Consider the following 25,378-nt stretch of genomic DNA (forward strand, 5'->3'; position numbering starts at 1 on the left):
CTGGAAAACCTCGCAGCCACTTTTATTTGTTATAGTATACCGTGCTCCTGGCCCGTATTCTGAATTTGTTTCTGAATTCTCAGAGTTTTTATCCGGTTTAGTTCTTAAATCAGATAAAGTTATTATTGTAGGCGATTTTAACATTCATGTCGACGTTGATAATGACTCCCTGGCTACTGCATCTGCATCTCATTATTAGACTCCATTGGCTTCAGTCAGGGTGTACATGAACCCACTCATTGTTTTAACCATACCCTCGATCTAGTTCTGACGTATGGAATTGAAATTGATAACCTAAAAGTCTTTCCACAGAATCCCTCGCTATCGGATCATTATCTGATTACTTTTGATTTCTTTTTAACCGATTACATGCCACTCAGCAACAGTTACTATACTAGATGTTTATCAGATAGTGCTGTCGCAAAATTTAAGGAAAAGATTACTCCGTCGTTAAATTCAATACCAAGTCCCTCAGTAACAGAGGTTTCCTGTACCGACTTTGATCATTTTGTCGATAGCGCCGTAGGCTCGCTGCGAACAACACTTGACTCTGTAGCTCCTCTTAAAAAGAAGTTAAAAAAGCAAAGAAAGTTCACTCTTTGGTATAACTCTCAAACCCGTAAGTTAAAACAAATATCGTGAAAATTTGAAAGGAATTGGCGATTGACCAAACTGGAAGAATCTCGTTTAATCTGGACAGACAGTCTCAAAACTTATAAGAAGGGCCTCCGCAATGCCAGAGCAAACTATTACTCAGCATTAATAGAAGAAAACAAGAACAACCCCAGGTTTCTTTTCAGCACTGTAGCCAGGCTGACTGAGAGTCAAAGCTCTATTGAGCCTTGTATTCCTTTAGCCCTTAGCAGTAATGATTTTATGAGCTTTTTTAATGACAAAATTCTAACTATTAGAGGCAAAATTCATGACCTCCTGTCCTCAGATAGTACCTATCTAACCTCAAACACAGCTGTAAGACCTAATATATATTTAGATTGCTTCTCCCCAATTTCTCTTCAAGAATTGACCGCAGTGATTTCTTCATCTAAATCATCAACGTGTCTCTTAGACCCCATCCCAACTAGGCTACTTAAGGAGGTCTTTCCTTTAGTTAACACTCATATATTAGATATGATCAATATATACTTATTAACAGGCTATGTACCACAGTCTTTTAAGGTAGCTGTAATTAAACCTCTACTAAAAAAGCCCACCCTGGATCCAGAGGTGTTAGCCAACTATAGACCAATATCCAATCTTCCCTTTATGTCAAAGATCCTTGAGAAAGTAGTCGCAGGCCAGCTGTGTGATTTTCTCCATGATAATAATTTATTTGAGGAATTTCAGTCAGGATTTAGAGTGCATCATAGCACTGAGACAGCACTAGTTAAAATTACAAATGATCTTCTGATTGCTTCAGACAAAGGACTTGTCTCTGTACTTGTTTTATTAGATCTTAGTGCGGCGCTTGACACAATTGACCATCAAATTCTACTGCAGAGACTGGATCACTTAATTGGCCTAAAAGGTTCTGCACTAAGCTGGTTTAAATCTTATTTATCTGATCGTTTTCAGTTTGTTGACGTTCATAATGAATCATCCTTATGTACCAAAGTTTGTTTTGGAGTTCCACAAGGTTCTGTGCTCGGACCAATCCTATTTACTCTATATATGCTTCCTTTAGGTAACATCATTAGAAATCACTCTATAAATTTCCATTGTTATGCGGATGATACTCAGTTGTATTTATCGATGAAGCCAGAAGAAAGTAATCAATTAACTAAACTCCATAACTGCCTTAAAGACATAAAAACTTGGATGAGCACCAATTTCCTGATGTTAAATTCAGACAAAACTGAAGTTATTGTTCTTGGCCCCAAACAACTCAGAGACTCTTTATCTGATGACATAGTTTCTCTAGATGGCATTGCTCTGGCCTTTAGCACTACCGTAAGAAACCTCGGAGTAATATTTGATCAAGATTTGTCTTTTAATTCTCATTTAAAACAAACCTCACGGACTGCATTTTTTCATCTGTGTAATATTGCGAAAATTAGGCCTATCCTGACCCGAAAAGATGCAGAAAAATTGGTCCACGCTTTTGTTACCTCTAGGCTGGATTACTGTAACTCTCTATTATCAGGTAGCTCTAGTAAGTCCTTAAAAACTCTCCAGCTAATTCAGAATGCAGCAGCACGTGTACTAACAGGAACTTAGAAACGAGATCATATTTGTCCTGTTTTAGCTTCTCTGCACTGGCTCCCTGTAAAATCCAGAATTGAATTTAAAATCCTACTGTTAACTTATAAAGCTCTAAATGGTCAAGCTCCGTCATATCTTAGAGAGCTCATAGTGCCATATTATCCCACCAGAACACTGCGCTCTGAGAATGCAGGGTTACTCGTAGTCCCTAAAGTCTCCAAAAGTAGATCAGGAGCTAGAGCCTTCAGCTATCAGGCTCCTCTCCTGTGGAATCATCTTCCTGTTACGGTCCGGGAGGCAGACACCATCTCCACATTTAAGACTAGACTTAAGACTTTCCTCTTTGATAAAGCTTATTAGTTAGGCTTATAAGCTTATAAGCTAGTTAGGGCTGGTTCAGGCTTGCCCTGTACCAGCCCCTAGTTAGGCTGACTTAGGCCTAGTCTGCCGGAGGACCCCCCTATAATACACCGGGCACCTTCTCTCCTTCTCTCTCTCTCTCGTATTCTATTACTGCATCTTGCTAACTCGGCCATTCTGGATGTCACTAACTCGACTTCTTCTCCGGAGCCTTTGTGCTCCACTGTCTCTCAGATTAACTCATATCGCAGCGGTGCCTGGACAGCGTGACGTGTGTGGTTGTGCTGCTGCCGTGGTCCTGCCAGATGCCTCCTGCTGCTGCTGCCATCATTAGTCATTAGTCATACTTCTACTGTTATTATACACATATGACTATTGTCACACATGTATGCTGCCAGATATTAATACATATTTTCAACATATTGTACCACAGTAGCCAGAACTATAACTATAATATTATTACTTTCAATAATGTTGTTGTAAGCTACTGTTATTACCTGCATCTCTCTCTCTGTCTCTCTCTCTGTCTCATTGTGTCATACGGATTACTGTTAATTTATTATGCTGATCTGTTCTGTACGACATCTATTGCACGTCTGTCCGTCCTGGAAGAGGGATCCCTCCTCAGTTGCTCTTCCTGAGGTTTCTACCGTTTTTTTTCCCCGTTAAAGGGTTTTTTTGGGGAGTTTTTCCTTATCCGCTGCGAGGGTCATAAGGACAGAGGGATGTCGTATGCTGTAAAGCCCTGTGAGGCAAATTGTGATTTGTGACATTGGGCTTTATAAATAAAATTGATTGATTGATTGAATTGAAACTGGCAGCAGACCAGGCAGCCTCTGATATAGTCTGCCACATCTTTCTGCATGTGTGGCCAGTATGCCACCTGCTGGAGAGCTTTATATGTTGCTTTAGTTGCTTTGTGTCCTGCGCATGGGGAGTCATGGGCATGCATTAGCATCACCCCCCAGTGGCTCTGAGGCACTACAAACGCAGGTGAAGCGAGTGTATCAGAGGCATGCACCAGAAGGCTGTTGATGACACGTAGCACAGGACGCGCATTGTACAGGTGCCGCAAGCCGGGAATGGATTCAAGATTATTGCCGGAGAAGGTATGGACAGCACGATTAGACAAGGAAAGCAGCATTTTATTGATGGCAGGATCAAGAGACCGGAGGGAAACCAGATCAGAGTCAGTGAAGGCAGGAGTGACTGCGAGAGGAGCCCGCACAGGCGCGGTAGTCAGAGTGGAGGCTGCCGTTTGAGCCCGAGTGATTGCATAAACCGAAGGGGTGGGAGGGATGGGAAAAGCTTCTGGGTAGAGTCGCCAGGGCGTCCCGTTGATGGCATCTTGTTTAGCCAGAGAGTCCGCTTGGTCATTGAGCTCTTTGTCTTGGCCAGGTGCACGGGAATGTCCTTTGACTTTTTTCCAGTAGACCTGCATGTCATGTGTTTCGACCAGGTGATCACAGGCCATTAAGAGCTCTCTGTGTCGAACAGGTTTCCTGTTTGACGTTATGAAGCCATTGTGTTTCCACGACAGCAAATGGCAGGAAAAACTGAGACGCGCGTAGTTGGAGTCAGTGCAGATGACCATAGTTTTGACATTTTGTTCAACTGCCAATTGAAGCACTATGAGAATGCCCGCAATTTCGGTATATTGGGAGGTTTGCGGACCCAATTGGAATTCCTTTGGGTCGTACGATATGTTGTTGACCCATATCACACCAACACCGGCACGGACCTGAGCCTCGTGATGAAAGGAGCACCCGTCCACATATGCCGTGATCATGTCTTTGCAGATGTTCTGATCGAAGTAGTGGTGACGTGAGGGTTCAGACGGAGGAGGCTCACAAGTAAGAATGGACGTTGAAAGCACATCGTCAGCACACCATTGACAGGCAGCGAGTTCGGTGCCTAAGGGGTTCAGAGGGAAACGAGAGGATCCCTGTAAGAGCTGCACATGGGAATTTTGTTGCGTCAATGAGTCATTGAGCTCTTGGCTGATGCGTCGGCCCAGGGAGCCAAGGTTACATCATTGACGTTGGCATTTGATGCCGTTCACCACTTTTGGGCAGTATTCACTTTCCTCATCAGAATCAGTGGATGAACACAGGAAGGTGTCTCATTGTGCCAACGATTTGTTTTGATGCCATGATGATGTTGGCGAGGTTTCAGAAGTTGTGCTTGGCGTATCGTCTTCCCTAGTAACCTCTGGTGGGTAGACTTGGGCCTTGAGTGACACTGACTCGGTGTCAAGAACACAGCACGGAGCTGTACCGTGTTGAGGAAGGGAGATAGGCAGAGGTTGACGAACCTGTGCCCAGATGTTTAGTCATTTGAAATCAATTAGTGGTTCGAACCGATTGAGAAGATCCGACTAGAAGAGGAATGGTGTCGAGCGATGACACGTACACGGGGTGGACAAGAGTCATTGGTCCGATAGTCAGCTGCACCAGTGCCATGACTCTCAAGGTGGTGCTATGCGGACCATGTGGTTGGAGCTCGAGAGAGCAGGTCTGCAGTTTCAACTCCTTGCTGGAGTGACGTGCTATTGCTCGCAGTCAATCAATCAATCAATCAATCAATTTTATTTATAAAGCCCAATATCACAAATCACAATTTGCCTCACAGGGCTTTACAGCATACGACATCCCTCTGTCCTTTGGACCCTCACAGCGGATAAGGAAAAACTCCCCCAAAAAAACCCTTTAACAGGGAAAAAAAACGGTAGAAACTTCAGGAAGAGCAACTGAGGAGGGATCCCTCTTCCAGGACGGACAGACGAGCAATAGATGTCATACAGAACAGATCAACATAATAAATTAACAGTAAACCGTATGACACAATGAGACAGAAGGAGAGAGAGAGAGAGAGAGAGAGAGAGAGAGAAAGAGACAGAGAAATCTGGAAAGGACTGAGCGCTAAGATTCATGGAAGCATTTTGAAAATGGCGCAGAGACTGTGAGACCTCGTACCAGCCGAACTGACATGCTGCAAAACTAAACTGAATTATCACCAACTTCACCAACCCAAACTGGAATCGTTTGTGGAAGAATCCATTGAAGATTTGGAACTTTATATCGACACGATCTACAACAATATGTCTAATTGGCGCGATAGCAAGGATGGAAGAGCGCAGCTGAGCTCGAGTGAACAAGATGACTCGAGCATTTCAGAAGATCTGCTTCACATAAGAGAGTCAATGAACACCATGGAAAAACAACTTAAGAAGCTAGATCTACTAAAAAAGTTGTCAGACGACATCAAGGATCTAAAACAAGCCATGGACTTTAACAACTCTTTGATCGAAGTCCTCAAGCAAGATAAGCCTCACTCAGTCGAAGTAAACAATCTTAAAGAACTGACAACTGAACTCCAACAAAAGAATGACAAAATGTCAAATGATATTCTTGAAATGCAATGCAGGAGCATGAGAGACAACATAATAATCCACGGGCTGCCTGAGACAAATAAAGAAACTTACCAGTCCACGGAGCAACTGGTGAAATCTTTCATGAAAGAAAACCTCAAGATGGACGAGCGTGAGGTCGAAGCCATCCATTTCTCCAGAGCGCACTGGATTGGGAATGCCGATGCATCCAGGCAGAAAAGTCGTCCCATTGTGGCAAAAGTTCTTGATACAAAGATGAAAATGTCCATCATGAGAAGAGGAAAGGAACTGCGCGATACCAACTCCTCCATCAGTGACCAGTATCCACCTTAAAGTCGCAGCCCACATCTACCACAGCGAATATCACTTTAAACATGAAAGGCTTTGTCAGTGTGCAGTGTTGTGCAGACTGTAATGTGGCACTGAATATGTTTGTAGACTCGTGGAAAAAGAACAAGAAACATTATATGTGTGGGTACTTTCAAGGCAAGCCGAGGGTAACCAGCCGTCTCAGGTCAGCCCAAATCAAAATGTTACCTGGATGCTGACGTAATTTACTAATACCTGAGGAAAGCCGTGCGCTCTGTGAGTCAGTGGCTCACACAGGTAGACATGCGGTTTGTGTTATATTGTCTTTTGCTGACATGAAATCGAGTCCAGCTTGACGCAAATTTGTGTATATCATATTTTCTTTCCTTTCTTTTTTTAATGTCTTTAAGATCGCCACTAATATGTTGTGTATGTTTGTGAATTTGTGGCGAATCTGCTGACGGAGGCGCAGCACATCTGCAGCTGTTCGGTAAGGAAACCAGTTAAATTGGAAACCAGTAGGGACACAACACTGGTAAAATTTCAACTTGTTGCTGTTTGCTCATGTAAACAGTCGCATACATCAAACGTCATCAAAGCAACGGGTTACCATGGACACTTGTCAACAAATCCGGGCTATGCTGTGATAAGAAACTGTAGATTCGTTACGGTGATGTAGTCCACGGTTTTCCTTTTCTTCAATTGTTCTTCTTTTTCTTTTCCTTTTTTCTTTTTCTTTTTGCATTTCCTTCTCATTCTAAGTGACTTCAAATTATGCAGCTAGGGTATGGCTGATACATATCTTTTTTTTCTTGTTTGCTTTCTTCCTTAATTTTTTTCTTTTCTTTTTTTGTTCTGTCTGTTTGTTTGTTCGTCTTCTTGTTTGTTTTTTTGTTTTCTCTCTCGTCGGATAATGTTGAATCCCCTTATCCCATTTTTTGTCTTATGTATTGATTGCTTTGTTTTGTGTTTTGTGTTTTTTGTTTTTACCTGCAGGAGGGCATTGGGAACATGGGGGAGGGGTTGGGATGGGTCAAGGGGAAATGTTGAATGTTATGAATGGGGAGGAATCAACACACACACAGGCACACACAGACAATCAAATCAAATCAAATCACTTTTCATTACTTTTTCTCAAAACACAGCAAGAAAGGGAAGAAAAAAAAAAGAAAACAAAACAAAGCGCACATATTTCTGTTTATTGAATCATGTCCACAATTAAATTTGTAAGCTGGAACATATGTGGAATTGGGAGTCTGGCAAAACAACTAAAAGTCATTAATCATTTGCTCAAAATACAAGCTGACATTTGTCTATTGCAAGAAACTCATTTAACTGATATTAGAAACACTATTCTGAAATCTACACATTTTCCTCATATCTTTACTTCAAATTACAATTCAGGACAAAGAGGGGTTGCAATTATGATTAATAACAAAGTTAAATTCAATCACAATAACACAATTTCAGATCCGGAAGGACGATATATTATTATTAACATATCCACTGATAGCAACCCTCTCACAATAGTTAATCTTTATGGCCCTAATAATGATGACCCCTCTTTCTTTCACAGTCTTTTCTCTATCCTTAAAAACCTACCCAGCTCAGACTTAATCATAGGTGGAGATTTCAGTACAATACTTGATCCAACAATAGATAAATCAAACACAACAGGAAATATCAGAACACTTAAATCTACTATAGTTTTAAAACAGTATATGGAGGATTGTGGTCGTGGTGATAGCTGGAAGCTAAATCATCCTAATGACAGAGAATACACCCATTTTTCAAAAGTACACCATACAAACTCTAGAATTGACTTTTTTCTCACTAGCAACTCATTACATTCTGACATATTTGAAACACAAATCCATCCAAACACAATCAGTGATCACGCACTAGTCTCCGTTAAACTGCACACAAAGACATCTTTTAGTACTTCAGTAATTTGACAGTTATTTTAAGAGAGAGTGGACATTCTTTATGGAAATGAATGACTCTCCAAATACCTTGCCAACTCTACTCTGGCAAACCGGGAAAGCTGTTTTAAGAGGTAAAATAATTTCATACTCATCATACAAAAAACGAAAAGACACAAAGTCACAACTGGAAATGGAAAAGAAAATTAAAGAACTTGAAAACGCTCATGCAACCAATCCTACTGATAACATTTTTTGCGAACTACAGAAATACAAAATGGAACTGAACAATTTGTTAAATAAAAAAAACAAGTTTCTTATTGAAAGACTCAGACTTAATACATCTCAAAACAGTAATAAATCAACCACATATCTGGCAAATATGGTTAAACAAAATAAAGATAGAACAACTATAACAGTAATTAAAGAATCAGCGGGGAAGCCATACCATAATCCGAAAGATATCAACACTGTATTTAAGAATTATTATCAAGATTTATACACATCCTCTCACAACCCAAATGCTTCTGACATACATAAATTCCTCAATAATATTAATGTACCCCATTTAACAACAGAACAAACTAATTTACTTGAACAACCATTAACCCCAGCTGAATTTCATAACGCACTCAATAAAATGGAAAATAATAGAGCACGCAGTCCTGATGGCTTCCCTGCTGAGTTCTATAAACATTTCTGGTCCACCATTTCACCCCTTTTTCTCAGAATGATTGATGAATTCCTCATAACCAACAGTATACCTCCAACGATAAACACAGCCGTAATTACCCTGCTTTTAAAACCTGACAAAGATCCTACTCACCTATCTAGTTACCGACCTCTCTCACTAATTAACACAGACATTAAAATCATAAGCAAGGCACTGTCAAATAGAATTGAAAAAGTCATTCCCTTCATAATAGATCCAGACCAAACCGGATTTATCAAAGGAAGGCAGTCATCTTGTAACACACGGAAATTATTTAACCTAATGCAGCTCTCAAACAATAAGAAAACCGAAACCATAATCCTCTCATTAGACGCACAAAAAGCATTTGATAGAGTCAACTGGTCCTTCCTATTCACAACTTTACAAAAATTTGGATTCTGAGAGTCATTCATTAACTGGATTAAGGCACTATACACCTCACTGACAGCCACTATCACAACTAATGGGTTAACTTCACAACAATTCACGCTTCACAACGGCACTAGACAAGGATGTCCACTCTCTCCGTCACTTTTTGCAATTTTCTTGGAGCCACTTGCAGCTAGCATCGACAAAACAATAACATCAAAGGTATCAGATCAATATCCACGGAACACAAAACAATCCTCTATGCAGACAATGTGTTGATCCTCCTCCAGGAACCCTACTCATCACTACAAGAATGTCTGTCATTAAATCATTCTCATCTCTATCCAACTACTCCATCAACTTATCAAAATCTACCATTCTACCCCTCTGCATGGACCAAAGGGATGTGGCAGCCCTCACCTCACAGTTTCACCTTCCCATAGGAAATATTAAATATTTAGGAATCCACATATCCCCCAAGCTGCCAGAGCTGTTCAATCTAAATTACACACCATTACTCAAATCAATACAAAATGACCTCAGTCGCTGGACAAATCTACCAATCTCACTGTCAGAAAGAATCTCAACAATAAAAATGTCAGTCCTCCCTAAAATTAATTACCTATTCACCATGATCCCTTCACTTCCAAATTTACCCTGGCTTAATTCCCTCAATACAGCAATATCTCAATTCTATTGGAAAAATAAAACACCTCGTATAAAACTATCAACACTACAAAAACCCAAGTTTCAAGGAGGACTAGATGCACCCAACTTTGAATTATATCACTTGTCAAGTCAGTTAAAATACTTAAAACAATGGCTCACCTCTTCACATCATGATTCTCACTGGTTAGAAACCGAACAGGCACTATGCAAGAATATAAACCTTTCAGATCTCCCATTCATCAGCCAAACAATTAAAAATGACACTTGTTTTCAGAATATTTCCATAGCCTCAGCTCTGACAGCTTGGTGGATAATATTTTGTATCAAAGGCTCCACGGTTGCACTATCCACTCGCTCACCAATTTGGAACAACCCAAATTTTACAATAAACAGGAAACCATTAAACTTAACGTCATGGAAACACAAAGGTATCACACATCTCCACCATATTGCACAGGATTCCAAAATCATCAATTTTCAAGAATTAATCCAGAAGTTCGACATTTTTAACAGTCAATATCTCCAATACTTACAGCTTAAGTCCACCATTCTCCCCAAAATCAACAGTACATTTAACACGCAAAATCAAACAATTATTATAGATGAATTTTCAAAGATTTCCAGCTCTGTTAAATTACTCTCAAGGATATATACATTTCTAAACACTACTAACACTTTCATTTTTCTCCCAACCTCAAAGTGGGAACAGGATCTTTCCATCACTCCAAATGCAGATTTCTGGTCTCAAATATGCAAAAATAACTTCACTCACTGCAAAATCCCAAATTTACAACTCATTCAATTTAAGGTTAACTACAGAACACTCTACACAGGTGAGAGATTACATAAAATGGGTTTCACTACATCAGATCGATGCACTTATTGCACACAGCACACCACAGACAATTACATGCATGCTCTCTGGCACTGTACACCAATTAGACAATTTTGGATACAAGTCACAGATCACTTATCACATATACTAGGCTGCCACATTCCCCTATTCCCTCAACTCTGCATCTTAGGAGACATATCATCTGTACAAGTACATAATCACATTAAAACTACACTGTTCACAGCCCTAGCTGTCGCCAAGAAAACAATCCTCCTAAACTGGAAAACAAGAAATCAACTGAACATCACACACTGGAAGAATCTGTTAATAGATCAAATCACAGTAGAAAAAATGTCTGCATCAATTAATCACAGTATACCCCATTTCAACAAAACTTGGTCCACATTTATTCAAAATCCATCTCTACAAATAACCCTCCTACTTGTTTACCATCAAAGATAAATGTTAACAACACAAGGTGTATTACTATGCAAATATTTACTTTCTGTTTGATTATTTACCTTACTTCTTCCTTATGTTGTTTAACATTTTTTTAGTTCTGTAAATAAAAATAAAGTTGTCTTCCAAAAGTGGGGGGGTGGTGGCGGGCCAAAAAAAAAAAAAAAAGAGACAGAGACAGAGAGAGATGCAGGATAGACAGTAATGGCAGTAGCTTACAACAACATTAATGAAAGTAATAATATTATAATTAATAATAATATATTAATATCTGATAGTATACATGTGTGACAATAATCATATGTGTATAATAACAGTCGAAGTATGTAAGTAATGATAACAGCAGCAGCAGGAGGCATCTGGCAGGACCATGGCAGCAGCACAACCACACACGTCACACTATCCAGGCACCGCTGCAATATGAGTTAACCTGAGAGACAGTGGAGCACAAAGGCTCCGGAGAAGAAGCCGAGTTAGTGACATCCAGAATGGCCGAGTTAGCAAGATGCAGTAATAGGACACGAGACAGAGAGAGAAGGAGAGAAGGTGCCCGGTGTATTATAGGGGGTCCTCCGGCAGACTAGGCCTAAGTCAGCCTAACTAGGGGCTGGTACAAGGCAAGCCTGAGCCAGCCCTAACTATAAGCTTTATCAAAGAGGAAAGTCTTAAGTCTAGTCTTAAATGTGGAGACAATGTCTGCCTCCCGGACTGCAACAGGAAGATGATTCCACAGGAGAGGAGCCTGATAGCTGAAGGCTCTGGCTCCTGATCTACTTTTGGAGACTTTAGGGACCACGAGTAACCCTGCATTTTCAGAGCGCAGAGTTCTGGTGGGATAATATGGCACTATGAGCTCTCTAAGATATGACGGAGCTTGACCATTTAGAGCTTTATAAGTTAACAGTAGGATTTTAAATTCGATTCTGGATTTTACAGGGAGCCAGTGCAGAGAAGCTAAAACAGGAGAAATATGATCTCGTTTCTTAGTTCCTGTTAGTACACGTGCTGCTGCATTCTGAATTAGCTGGAGAGTTTTTAAGGACTTACTAGAGCTACCAGATAATAGAGAGTTACAGTAATCCAGCCTTGAGGTAACAAAAGCGTGGACCAATTTTTCTGCATCTTTTCGGGTCAGGATAGGCCTAATTTTCGCAATATTACGCAGATGAAAAAATGCAGTTCGTGATGTTTGTTTTAAATGAGAATTAAAAGACAAATCTTGATCAATGTTACTCTGAGGTTTCTTACGGTAGTGGTAGAGGCCAGAGCAATGCCATCTAGAGAAACTATGTCATCAGATAAAGAGTCTCTGAGTTGTTTGGGGCCAAGAACAATAACTTCAGTTTTGTCTGAATTTAACATCAGGAAATTGGTGCTCATCCAGGTTTTTATGTCTTTAAGGCAATTATGAAGTTGAGTTAATTGATTACTTTCTTCTGGCTTCATAGATAAATACAACTGTGTATCATCCGCATAACAATGGAAATTTATAGAGTGATTTCTAATGATGTTACCTAAAGGAAGCATATATAGAGTAAATAGGATTGGTCCGAGCACAGAACCTTGTGGAACTCCAAAACAAACTTTAGTACGTAAGGATAACTCATTATGATCGTGAACAAACTGAAAACAATCAGATAAATAAGATTTAAACCAGCTTAGTGCAGAACCTTTTAGACCAATTAAGTGATCCAGTCTCTGTAGCAGAATTTGATGGTCAATTGTGTCAAATGCTGCACTAAGATCTAATAAAACAAGTACAGAGACGAGTCCTTTGTCTGAAGCAATCATAAGGTCATTTGTAATATTAACTAGTGCTGTCTCTGTGCTATGATGCACTCTAAATCCTGACTGAAATTCCTCAAATAAATTATTATCATGGAGAAAATCACACAGCTGGTCTGCGACTACTTTCTCAAGGATCTTTGACATAAAGGGAAGATTGGATATTGGTCTATAGTTGGCTAACACCTCTGGATCCAGGGTGGGCTTTTTTAGGAGAGGTTTAATTACAGCTACCTTAAATGACTGTGGTACATAGCCTGTTAATAAGGATATATTGATCATATCTAATATATGAGTGTTAACTAAAGGTAAAACCTCCTTAAGTAGCCTAGCTGGGATGGGGTCTAAGAGACACGTTGATGATTTAGATGAAGAAATCACTGCAGCCAATTCTTGAAGAGAAATCGGGGCGAAGCAATCTAAATATATATTAGGTCTTACAACTGTGTTTGAGGTTAGATAGGTACTATCTGAGGACAGGAGGTCATGAATTTTGCCTCTAATAGTTAGAATTTTGTCATTAAAAAAGCTCATGAAATCATTACTGCTAAGGGCTAAAGGAATACAAGGCTCAATAGAGCTTTGACTCTCAGTCAGCCTGGCTACAGTGCTGAAAGGAACCTGGGGTTATTCTTGTTTTCTTCTATTAATACTGAGTAATAATTTGCTCTGGCATTGTGGAGGCCCCTCTTATACGTTTTGAGACTGTCTGCCCAGATTAAACGAGATTCTTCCAGTTTGGTTAATCGCCAATTCCTTTCAAATTTTCACGATATTTGTTTTAACTTACGGGTTTGAGAGTTATACCAAGGAGTGAACTTTCTTTGCTTTGTTAACTTCTTTATAAGAGGAGCTACAGAGTCGAGTGTTGTTCGCAGCGAGCCCACAGCGCTATCGACAAGATGATCAATTCGGGAGAGGTTAAAGTCGGCACGGGAAACCTCTGTTACTGAAGGACTTGGTATTGAATTTAATGACAGAGTAATCTTTTCCTTAAATTTTGCGACAGCACTATCTGATAAACATCTAGTATAGTAACTGTTGCTGAGTGGCGTGTAATCGAGTAAAAAGAAATCAAACGTCATCAAATAATGATCCGATAGCGAGGGATTCTGTGGAAAGACTGTTAGGTTATCAATTTCAATTCCATACATCAGAACTAGATCGAGGGTATGGTTAAAACAGTGAGTGGGTTCATGTACACCCTGACTGAAGCCAATGGAGTCTAATAATGAAATAAACGCGGTAGCCAGGGAGTCATTATCAACGTCGACATGAATGTTAAAATCGCCTACAATAATAACTTTATCTGATTTAAGAACTAAACTGGATTTGTTTCTGAGAATTCAGAAACAAATTCAGAATACAGGCCAGGAGCACGGTACACCATAACAAATAAAAGTGGCTGCGAGGTTTTCCAGGTCCGATGTAAAAGACTAAGAACGAGGCTTTCAAATGAATTATAATCTATTTTAGGTTTAGGGCTGATTAACAGACTAGAGTTAATAATGGCTGCAACTCCCCCTCCTCGGCCGCTGCCTCGAGGAATGTGGGTATTGTTATGACTGGGAGGAGTGGATTCATTTAGACTAACATATTCATCTGGACATAGCCAGGTTTCGGTGAGACTGAATAAATCAATATGATTATCTGAAATTAATTCGTTTACTAACACTGCTTTAGATGATAGAGACCTGATATTTAACAGTCCGCATTTAATTCTCCTGTTTTGTCTTTCTGTCACAGAAGAGGTTTTAATTTTTATGAGGTTGTTATGCACAACTTCTCTGTGTTTAATTTTGGATTTAAATAATTTAGGTAGTTGGGGGACAGACACTGTTTGTATAAAACTATGAAAACTATGGCTGGGTAACTGAACTAGAAGCTCAGAGAAGCGTATAGGACTGCGACTCTGAGTCCTGATCTCAACTCTGGGTTGTCAGGGACTTGAATTACTAATAAAATTTGCCAGGTTCCTAGAAATGAGAGCAGCTCCATCCAAAGTGGGATGAATGCCGTCTCTCCTAGTAAGACCAGGTTTTCCCCAGAAAGTTTGCCAATTATTAACGAAACCCACATTGTTTGCTGGACACCACCTGGACAGCCAGCGATTAAATGATGACATGCGGCTAAACATGTCATCACTGGTCAGATTTGGGAGGGGTCCAGAGAAAATTACATCGTCCGACATCGTTTTTGCATATTCACACACCGAGGCAATATTAATTTTAGTGACCTCCGATTGGCGTAACCGGGTGTCATTGCCGCCGACGTGAATAACAATCTTACTGAATCTACGTTTAGCTTTAGCCAGCAGTTTTAAATTTGATTCAATGTCGCCTCAGAATAGAGCTGCCAATAACCAGAGTTTTATCGTCAGCGGGTGTGTCGCTGAGTGGAGAAAAGCGGTTGGAAACGTGAACAGGCTGGTGGTGAGCCGTGAGCTTCGGCTTGGAGCTATGCCTCTGGCGAACGGTTACCCAACCTCCCGGCTGTACGGGTGTTACTGGAGGACCGCTAGCGGAGGCTATGCTATGTGGCTCCGTACCAGCTACAGGGGGCTGGCTAACTACTGCAGCTACTGAATGGTTTTCCATGGTGCGGAGCTGCGCTTCTAGTTCACTAAGCCTCGCCTCCAACACAGCAAATAAGCTACACTTGTTACAATTACCACTGTCGCTAAAGGAGGCAGAGGCATAGCTAAACATTTGGCACACCGAGCAAGAAAGAGGAGAGGGAGAAGCCATCACTAACTGTAAAGCTAATGTAGCTACCAAGGCTAGTAACGTGCAAAAAACAGCTAAGAGATTAGCAGGGAAGTCATAAAAAGGAGGAGAGCTATAAGTGCTTAAACAGAACTATTGTGGGTTAAGACTTGAAGTAGATGTTAAAGCAACTGAAGTGAGAAAGCAGAAAGCAGGCTAGTAGAATTCACCAGAGCGGTACAGAGATGCTGTCACAGAAACACCAGAAATAACACAACTCGCTTACCGCAATACATCAGTACGTCAGTAATGTCCACATGCTAACATGCCTGCAGTGACAAATGACAAATGTGATATATATATATATATATATATATATATATATATATTTTACTTTTCTTAACACTGTATGCCCTATACTTCCATGTTGATAAAGCTATTTGTATTGTCTTGTATTTTGTCTTAAAGATTTGAATAAAGTTTGTGGAAAAAAAAAGGTTGCATCAGTACAGTCCTCGTAGCTTTGGAGTTCTTTGACTATTTACTGGCATCAGTATGTTCACTGAGTTCATGATTGCATACAGGAAAGACCAGTTTAGAACTCCTGAATTTGTAAGGATGTGGTATTTAGCAAGTACAAATAAAAGATTTATTATGTAACATTTCTCCAATTTTTCTGTCTTTATCTATCCAAACTCTGCATTGAAATATGTTTGGATGAACATTAAAATGTCTGACCAAAACAAAAACCCACTACCACTTCACTACCAAGTGTCACTCCAAATCAAGTTACACTCGCAGCTGTGGAGGGCACTCCTAATTAAGGGGAAGTGTATGAAAGCGAAGCCAAACCATGGGACACCCTCGCCACTCTAAGGGATTACTGTTAATTTATTATGTTGATCTGTTCTGTACGACATCTATTGCACATCTGTCCGTCCTGGAAGAGGGACCCCTCTTCCAGAATTCTTCCCCTGTTAAAGGTTTTTTTGGGGGGAGTTTTTCCTTATCTGCTGTGAGGGTCCCAAGGACAGAGGGATATGCTGTAAAGCCCTGTGAGGCAAACTGTGATTTGTGATATTGGACTTTATAAATAAAATTGATTGATTGATTGATTGATTGATTGACTGATTCATGAGTTTAAAATAGAATCTTATCATTATGAATTACTTAAGTGCAATTGGGATAACGTCTTTTTCTTTTTCTTCTTTAGAAGGCAGAGGAGCCTAATGATGTCATTCCTGTGAGCAGAGCTCTGGCTGATCCACAGTATGCAAATGCAGCATCTTTCTGTGTGCTGGAATGATGAGGGACATGATCAGAGGTGGTGTTGAAAACTTGTGGTTAGAAATATTAAAATGGCTATCAGAGATAATAAATGATTATTAAAAATAATTAATAATTATATTAAATTATATCATTTAATTTCTATTCAGTCCCCTTATCAGGCACCACCTTCTGAAAAGATATATAATAACAAACAAACACAGTGTCATAAAATATACCTAAATTTTAATATGGCACTCTGATTAATAATTAGAAATAATAACCAAAATGACTATATGAATAGTAAAGATTGGAGGATTTTGGATATCTTGATAAAGCAGGGGTTGGTGGAATCATTCGCCTCTGCGCAACATTAAATAGGCAGCATGTATATTCTTTTACTGACAATATTATAAAGCAAAAACACACAGTCTAACTAGATATAGGCTATGTGACAGATCGTCTCCCTCCCTGCCACCATATGGCACTGTTCCAACTTGCTGCGCATCCAGACTCTGGGGCGGCACCATGCGCTCTTACTGTATATATAGAGGTGTGGCCACACCTGTCTCTCTCTTTTCCTCCGCTCCCTTCCTGATGGCTGTGGCCTGTCTGGCGTGGCCCACAATCCAATAGTGATGGGCAAATGAAGCCTTGTGAAACATTGAGGCTTTCTTTCATTTTGTACCGAAAATTATTCGGAGCTTTGGGACTGTTTGCTGTTGGACTCAGGCCGTGTTATTTGCCCGGGGAGTTTTCACATGCCATTATTGTAACTGTTTACATCCCCCCCTCTGCCAACCCAACGTCGGCATGTGACGTCATTCACTCTGCCATAGCCCGCCTGCAGACTAAACACCCGAGTGCCTTCATAGCTATCTCGGGTGACTTCAACCATGTCACCATGGAAACAACATTGCCCACATTTACACAGTATGTGAGCTGTCCTACCAGAGAGGAGAGAACACTGGACTTGCTGTATGCAAATGCCAAAGATGCATACAGCTGCTCCCCCCTCTGGGTAGGTCAGACCACAACCTGGTGCACCTCAACCCCTGCTATGTACCACTAGTCAAGAGCCAGCTTGCGACCATGAGGACAGTGAGGAGATGGTCGGAGGAGGCTTATGAGACACTGCAGGGCTGTTTTGGGGTGACAGACTGGCAGGCACTCTGTGAGCCACATGGGGAGGACATCGACAGGCTCACAGAATGCATCACGGACTACATCAGCTTCTGTGTGGACTCCACTGTCCCAGCCAGGACTGTCCATTGTTATCCAAATAACAAACCGTGGGTAACAAAGGACATCAAAGTCATCCTCAACTCAAAGAAGAGGGCCTTCAGAGCTGGTAACAGGGAGGAGGTGAGAACAATACAGGGGGAGCTGAAGATGAAGATAAGGGAGGCTAAGGAGAGGTACAGGAGGAAGCTGGAGAGGAAACTCCAGCAGAACAACATGAGAGAGGTCTGGAGTGGAATGAGGACCATCACTGGCTTCAGGACCAACAACCACAGAGGAGTTGAATGCAGCATGGACAGGGCCAATGAACTGAATCTGTTTTTTAACAGATTTGACACTACTGGCCCTTCCCATCCTCCCCTTGACTCTTCTGCTGTCTGTCTTGGTCAGACATCTCCCACTCTGCCCTCCTCCCTCTCACACCTCAACGCCCTCCTGCTTGACCCCCCCCCCCCCCCCCCCCTTCCTCACACCTCCTCCCCCCGTGGCCAGAATGACTGCACTCTCCATCATGAGGACTACACCCCTCCCCCACGTGTCGTCACCTCCACAATGTGCTTCACTGCTGACCATGTGAGAAGACAGCTGATGAGACTCCACTCAAATAAGGCTGCAGGCCCTGATGGTGTCAGCCCCAGGGTGCTCAAAGCCTGTGCCCCCCAGCTATGTGGAGTACTTCATCATGTCTTCAACATGAGCCTGAGTCTCCAGAGGGTCCCCTTGCTGTGGAAGACATCCTGCCTCGTTCCTGTACCAAAGACGTCGTGTCCCAGTGGCTCCAAGGACTACAGACCCGTGACATTGACCTCCCACATCATGAAGACCCTGGAGAGACTCATTTTGGAGCAGCTCCGGCCCATGGTCAAACCACTTTTGGACCCTCTCCAGTTCACCTATCAGCCCCGACTTGGAGTTGAGGACGCCATCATCTACCTGCTCAACCGTGTCTATGCCCACTTGGATAAGCTGGCGAGCACTGTGAGGGTCATGTTTTTTGACTTCTCTAGTGCGTTCAACACCATACGTCCAGCTCTACTGGGTGACAAGCTGACAGCAATGCAGGTGGATGCCCCCCTGGTGTCCTGGATTGTAGACTACTTGACTGGCAGACCGCAGTATGTGCGCTTGCAACGCTGTGTGACAGACAGAGTGGTCAGCAATACCGGGGCCCCGCAGGGGACTGTCCTCTCTCCCTTCCTCTTCACCCTCTACATCACAGACTTCAGCTATTGCACTGAGACCTGCCATCTTCAGAAGTTTTCTGATGACTCTGCTATAGTTGGATGTATCACCAAGGGTGATGAGGATGAGTACAGGGCTGTTGTGGATGACTTTGTCACATGGTGTGAGCAGAACCATCTGCAGCTCAACGTGGCAAAGACAAAAAAACTGGCTGTGGATCTGAGGAGGACCAAGACACCGGTGACCCCTGTTTCCATCCAGGGGGTCAGTGTGGACATTGTAGAGGACTATAAGTACCTGGGGGTACACATTGACAATAAACTGGACTGGGCTAAGAACACTAATGCTCTCTACAGGAAGGGCCAGAGCCCTTTCTATTTTCTGAGGTGACTGAGGTTCTTCAACATCTGCCGGACTATGCTGAGGATTTTCTATGAGTCTGTGGTGGCCAGTGCTATCCTCTATGCTGTTTTGTGCTGGGGCAGCAAGCTGAGGGTGGCGGACGCCAACAGACTCAACAAACTGATCCGCAAGGCCAGTGATGTTGTGGGAACGGAGTGTGACTCTCTGATGGTGGTGTCAGAGAGGAGGATGCTGTCTAAGCTACGAACTATCTTGGACAATGTCTCCCACCCACTCCACCATGTGCTGGTCAGGCACAAGAGTACTTTCAGCGGGAGACTCATACCACCAAGATGTACCACTGAGCGCCACAGGAAATCATTCCTGCCTGTGGCCATCAAACTGTACAACTCCTCCCTGAGTGGCCCTGAGACTTTTTCACACACACACTGCAATAATCCAATGTAACTTGTGCAATAACCCCATTTCACCCTGACTGTACATATTCTGTTTGTGTAAATAATCTTGTTCAACTTACAATATATATATGTATATATATATTTATTTACGTTTATGTTTGTTAGTAATTCCTGTTTATTTAACTATATATTTGTAAATACTATTGTTTAAATTTCTTATATTTTGACGTATCTTTCCTCTCTTGCAAGGAGCACCTGTAACATAAATAATTTCCCCTCGGGGATCAATAAAGTATTTCTGATTCTGATTCTGATTCACTGTGAGGAGGAACAGTGACATCTGGTGGCAGGGTGGAATTATAGCAGCTGTTTCATAAAACATCAGTTTCAATCCCAAATGTGTAAAACTCTGTATGAAGCTGCATGTTCATCAACAGATTTGAAGTTATACACAACCTTTAGCGATGTGGCTTCTGTCTCTTTGTATAGCAATGACAGTAAATATTAGACAAAAATATAAAGCCATGTGTTCATGGTTGGATTTGATCCTTCACCCAAAGTGAGAGAACAAAACACGTTTCCTGAACGCAATCTGCAGAGCTATACAGGTACAGCATTTGAACATCAATTTTTGTATGACTATAGTTTTCAGGCTGTATTTCATTCATACATACAAAGATATCAATTATATGTTTTTTCTTTTTATGCCATATTAGTGAAGTGTGATCTGATAGAAGTGTTGGTAGTTGTGCTTTTAAACACGGGCATTGTAAAAAGTGGCAGTGCTTTGTGCAACGTTTAGTTTCACAGAATTATATTGAGAAACAGGATTTTTTCCACAGTGCTGGGCTTCAAACGGCTCCTTTTTTGACTGACTATTTCCCCAGCCTAAGATAAGATTCTCTTGCAAGGGACAGAAGATGCAGGTGTACATAGACACTTGGGCACTAGTTTGAATAAGTTGGGATACACTGCTTTCTCGGTCATCCAGTACTTCAGAGGGTCTTCAGATCTTCCCATGTGTGGTTCCTTCAAATACCCGGGGATGCAAAAAAAATACACATTAGTGACTGGAGAAAAAAAAATCACGTTTTTAAATTTTTACAGGCACATAGGGAATGTACACAACACCTTACCTCTGCACTTTCACAGTGGCACTGGCACTGGAGTTGGTTATTTGATTTTGAGCCTCCACATGATTATCCAATAGGGCCAATACGGCCCAGAGGTTGAAGTCCAGTTGGTTAGATGGCCCTGCTCTTGGTGAAGGCACCACAGGAGTTGATACTGTTGGAGTTTAACTTGCTATCACATTTGCGCACTCACAAGTTGGTCGTTCGACTGCAGTTTGACTGTGTCCCTGGTTGCAAAATGCCAATTCTTTAAATCTGCGGTCAAGCAACATGGCGACCAATAAGGCTATAACCTTTTCCAGCTGACTTAACTTTTCCATCAGATTTTTGTTTAAATTAGTTGCCAATTTGGCACCAATACCATGGGGCATTTGACCACACTGTCCCGCGATGAAGTGTTTAAGCATTTTAATGAGGGGAATAGCCTTGGACCCTCCTACCCTTTTCTCCTCAGACAGCTCTATAGTGGCTTGGTTGTGTCTAATACCCAGCTGGTTGACACTTGCAACAATGTTGTGGGCCCCATCTGTGATCATACCAGTGACCCTGTCTGTAATACCCCACTCAGCTATGATGTCTTTAGTTGCATCAGCGAAGTTGGCTGCTGTGTGTGACACAGAGAACTTTTGAACTCCTAAAAGGACAGTGTTAAGTGCTAATTTGTCTGACAAATAATGGCCTGTAACAGCCAGGAAAGGTGGATGAGGTGTTGTTGTTGTATGACAACTCGTGTGTGCATATCAAGCAACGCACCTGAATGAAAATATATGTAGTCTTAGGTCCCAGGTTGTACTAAGGTCATGATGATGATAAAATTTGAATATCAGAAATCACATCTTGCCTTGGTTGGTGTTATCAAGTTGAAATGCGCCCACACAGGGGACCACCTCTTGCCAATTGGAACACTCGCCATAGCTTGCAACATACAAACTCCTCTCTCAAAACCCACAACTTGAAGTGTCACTGAGGCATCATAGCATAGTAAAGCGCCAAAGCGTTCAAGCTCGTCAGTCGTGTGACAGTTGTTGCTTAATACAAGCTCGGATACTAAGAGTTGATGCATAGCGGTTCATTAGACTAGCACAAGCTTCAGAGTTCCGGTATTGTTTGCCCATCTCTAAAATCCTCTCCATTCAGGTAATGCACTCTGCTAGTCTTCCTTTGTTCATGTGTTCATAAAACAGGCATTTTGGTAATGCGATCTCCACCCTTTGTAGCATGGCCGGCTGCTGGGGCTGTGTGGGGATGCATTGCTCCACCAGAAGCCTTCCTTAGGTGCACTTACCTGTCCCTTTCGGTAAGTCCACAATTGTCTGCCATCCAGCGGCTCTGTCACTCAGTTCCCAGCTGACTATTTCCCTGTGCGTTTTTGGTGCAGCTGACCTGCGGCGCTGAGCCTTTTATCCTCCTGCTCTCTTGGGCATCACTGTGGCTTTGCAGAGTGGTATGTATGAGTTCATTTTTCCTAAAGTGCTAGTTTTCATTATACTCATTCATCTACTAAATTGCAGTTGTGTGCCTTCTCTTGTAGAAACCCTGGTAAATTGTTTGGCCAATATTCATCCACCTCTCCCTGAATCCACGCTGCTGTTTTGGCTCCTTTTTGTTTGACATTCAGCTTTTGGGATTTTTGATAATATTTACTCTTAAAGGACAACTTCGGTATTTTTCAACCTGGGCCCTATTTCCCCATGTGTATGTGTGCGTATGATTCATGGGTACAACTCGTTCTAAAATTGGTTCAGTATTGAGGGAGGCAGATGCAACTGGGAGCCGCGAAACGAGCTAAAACCGTAACGGAGGCAAATGCGTCCCGTATAAGTTTGTGCATTAAAAGTGCTTTTTTCGCCACTGACCGGTTCAGATCGCCAGTGCTATGAGTGCTATGAGTGGAGTCAGCTGTCAGTCAGTGTTGGAGCAGAGAGGGGGGGGGCTGCCCCGCTGGGTACTGTAAGTACCGGATACTTTTAATGCGCAAACTTATACTGGACGCAGTACACGCAGGTCAGACGCTGCGGCGAGCCCTCACTTAAACTCGCTTTTAAAACCAACCAGAGCTACAGCAACAAGAAAACATTCAGCCCTCTTCTATGGCTGCATGTTTCATCTGTTCCTTGCTTGCGGTTTATTTCAGCTTTTGATAAGACACCCACACACAACTGCATCCGACGGCAACGACTACTTTCCCCTCTCTGCAAGCCAACACTTGCTGTTCTCCTCTTTCCTGGACAATGGCTATGCCCGGACTGATCCTGCTAAGCAAGACCAAGCCAGCTTAGCTGGCACATCAACCAGGCTCAAATATCTGGCAGTCATTTTGCTCCTGGCAGGCGACATTGAAATTAATCCCGGTCCACCGCCCCCCAATACTGCTAGCCCTGCTAACAACAACAATCTCTTAGCCCTGCTAATACAGCTAATGCTAGCACAACCACCGCAGCTAACATCACCCTGGAGCCCGATGTTAACGTGGCAACAGAGTATACAGTTTTCCTGGCTGATAACTGCCTCTGAACTGACAACTGCCTCACCTTGTGCAGTGCTGCTCCCCCGAGCTCATTCCACCAGCTGGCTTCGCGATGCAGCGTCGGAGGTCCTGACTTCATGCGGCAATACAGCGCTGCTCCAGCAGCCAGAGTGCATCTGCAGCGGGGCCGCGCTGAGGGACCAGGCAGTCCTAGCAGCCCCAGGTGTACTTCCAACACCGGCAACTCCAACCTGGGTGTGGGCTGGATGCCCGCGGCCTACAGCTGACCATCTGGATGACGCTGCCACCGAGCCGCCAACCAGCAGTAGCTTAGCAGCGGCAGCAACGGCAGATACAGCACCGCTCCAGCTACCAGAGTTCACCTGTGGCGGGGCTGCGCTGAGGGACCAGGCGGTCCTAGCAGCCCCAGGTGTACTTCCAACACCGGCAACTCCAACCTGGGTGCGGGCTGGATGCCCACGGCCTACAGCTGACCATCTGGATGACGCTGCCACCGAGCCGCCAACCAGCAGTAGCTTAGCAGCGGCAGCAACGGCAGATACAGCACCGCTCCAGCTACCAGAGTTCACCTGCGGTGGGGTCGCGCTGAGGGACCAGGTGGTCCTAGCAGCCCCAGGTGTACTTCCAACACCGGCAACTCCAACCTGGGTGCGGGCTGGATGCCCGCGGCCTACAGCTGACCACGTGGATGACGCCGCCACCGAGCCACCAACCAGCGGTAGCTTAGCAGCGGCAGATACAGCACCGCTCCAGCTACCAGAGTTCACCTGCAGCGGGGCCGCGCTGAGGGACCAGGTGGTCCTAGCAGCCCCAGGTGTACTTCCAACACCAGCAACTCCAACCTGGGAGCGGGTTGGATGCCTGCGGCCTTCAGCTGACCATCTGGAAGACGCTGCCACTGAGCCTCCAACCAGCAGTAGCTTAGCAGCGGCAGCAACGGCAGATACAGCACCGCTCCAGCGACCAGAGTTCACCTGCAGCGGGGCCGCGCTGAGGGACCAGGCGGTCCTAGCAGCCCCAGGTGTACTTCCAACACTGGCAACTCCAACCTGGGTGCGGGCTGGATGCCCGCGGCCTACAGCTGACCACCTGGATGACGCCACCACCGAGCCGCCAACCAGTGGTAGCTTAGCAGCGGCAGATACAGCACCGCTCCAGCAGCCAGAGTGCATCTGCGGTGGGGTCGCGCTGAGGGACCAGGCAGTCCTAGCAGCCCCAGGTGTACTTCCAACACCGGCAACTCCAACCTGGGTGCAGGTTGGATGCCCGCGGCCTACAGCTGACCATCTGGATGACGCCGCCAACCAGCGGTAGCTTAGCAGCGGCAGATACAGCAGCGGCAGATACAGCACCGCTCCAGCGGCCAGAGTTCACCTGCGGCAGGGCCGCACTGAGGCACCAGGCGGTTCCAGCAGCCCCAGGTGTACTTCCAACACCTACAGCTGACCATCTGGATGACGCCTCCGCCAGCGCCAAAGGTCCCCGATCCAAAGCTTATTGTCCAGCAAACAAAGTATCATTAAGACAAAAAAATACACAGTTCTTCCAAACAGTAAATCATGCTAAGGTCCTTTGGGACCCAAAAGTTAAA

General features: G+C 43.2%; 1 pseudogene; it reads left to right on the plus strand.

The window, feature by feature from the left end:
• LOC144464372 (uncharacterized) overlaps positions 1-25,101 on the plus strand; it is a 36,237-nt pseudogene extending 11,136 nt beyond the window's left edge.
• Positions 25,102-25,378: the final 277 nt, after the last annotated feature.

The sequence above is a fragment of the Epinephelus lanceolatus genome, chromosome 9 (assembly GCF_041903045.1).
Source record: "Epinephelus lanceolatus isolate andai-2023 chromosome 9, ASM4190304v1, whole genome shotgun sequence".
Taxonomy (NCBI): Eukaryota; Metazoa; Chordata; class Actinopteri; order Perciformes; family Serranidae; genus Epinephelus; species Epinephelus lanceolatus.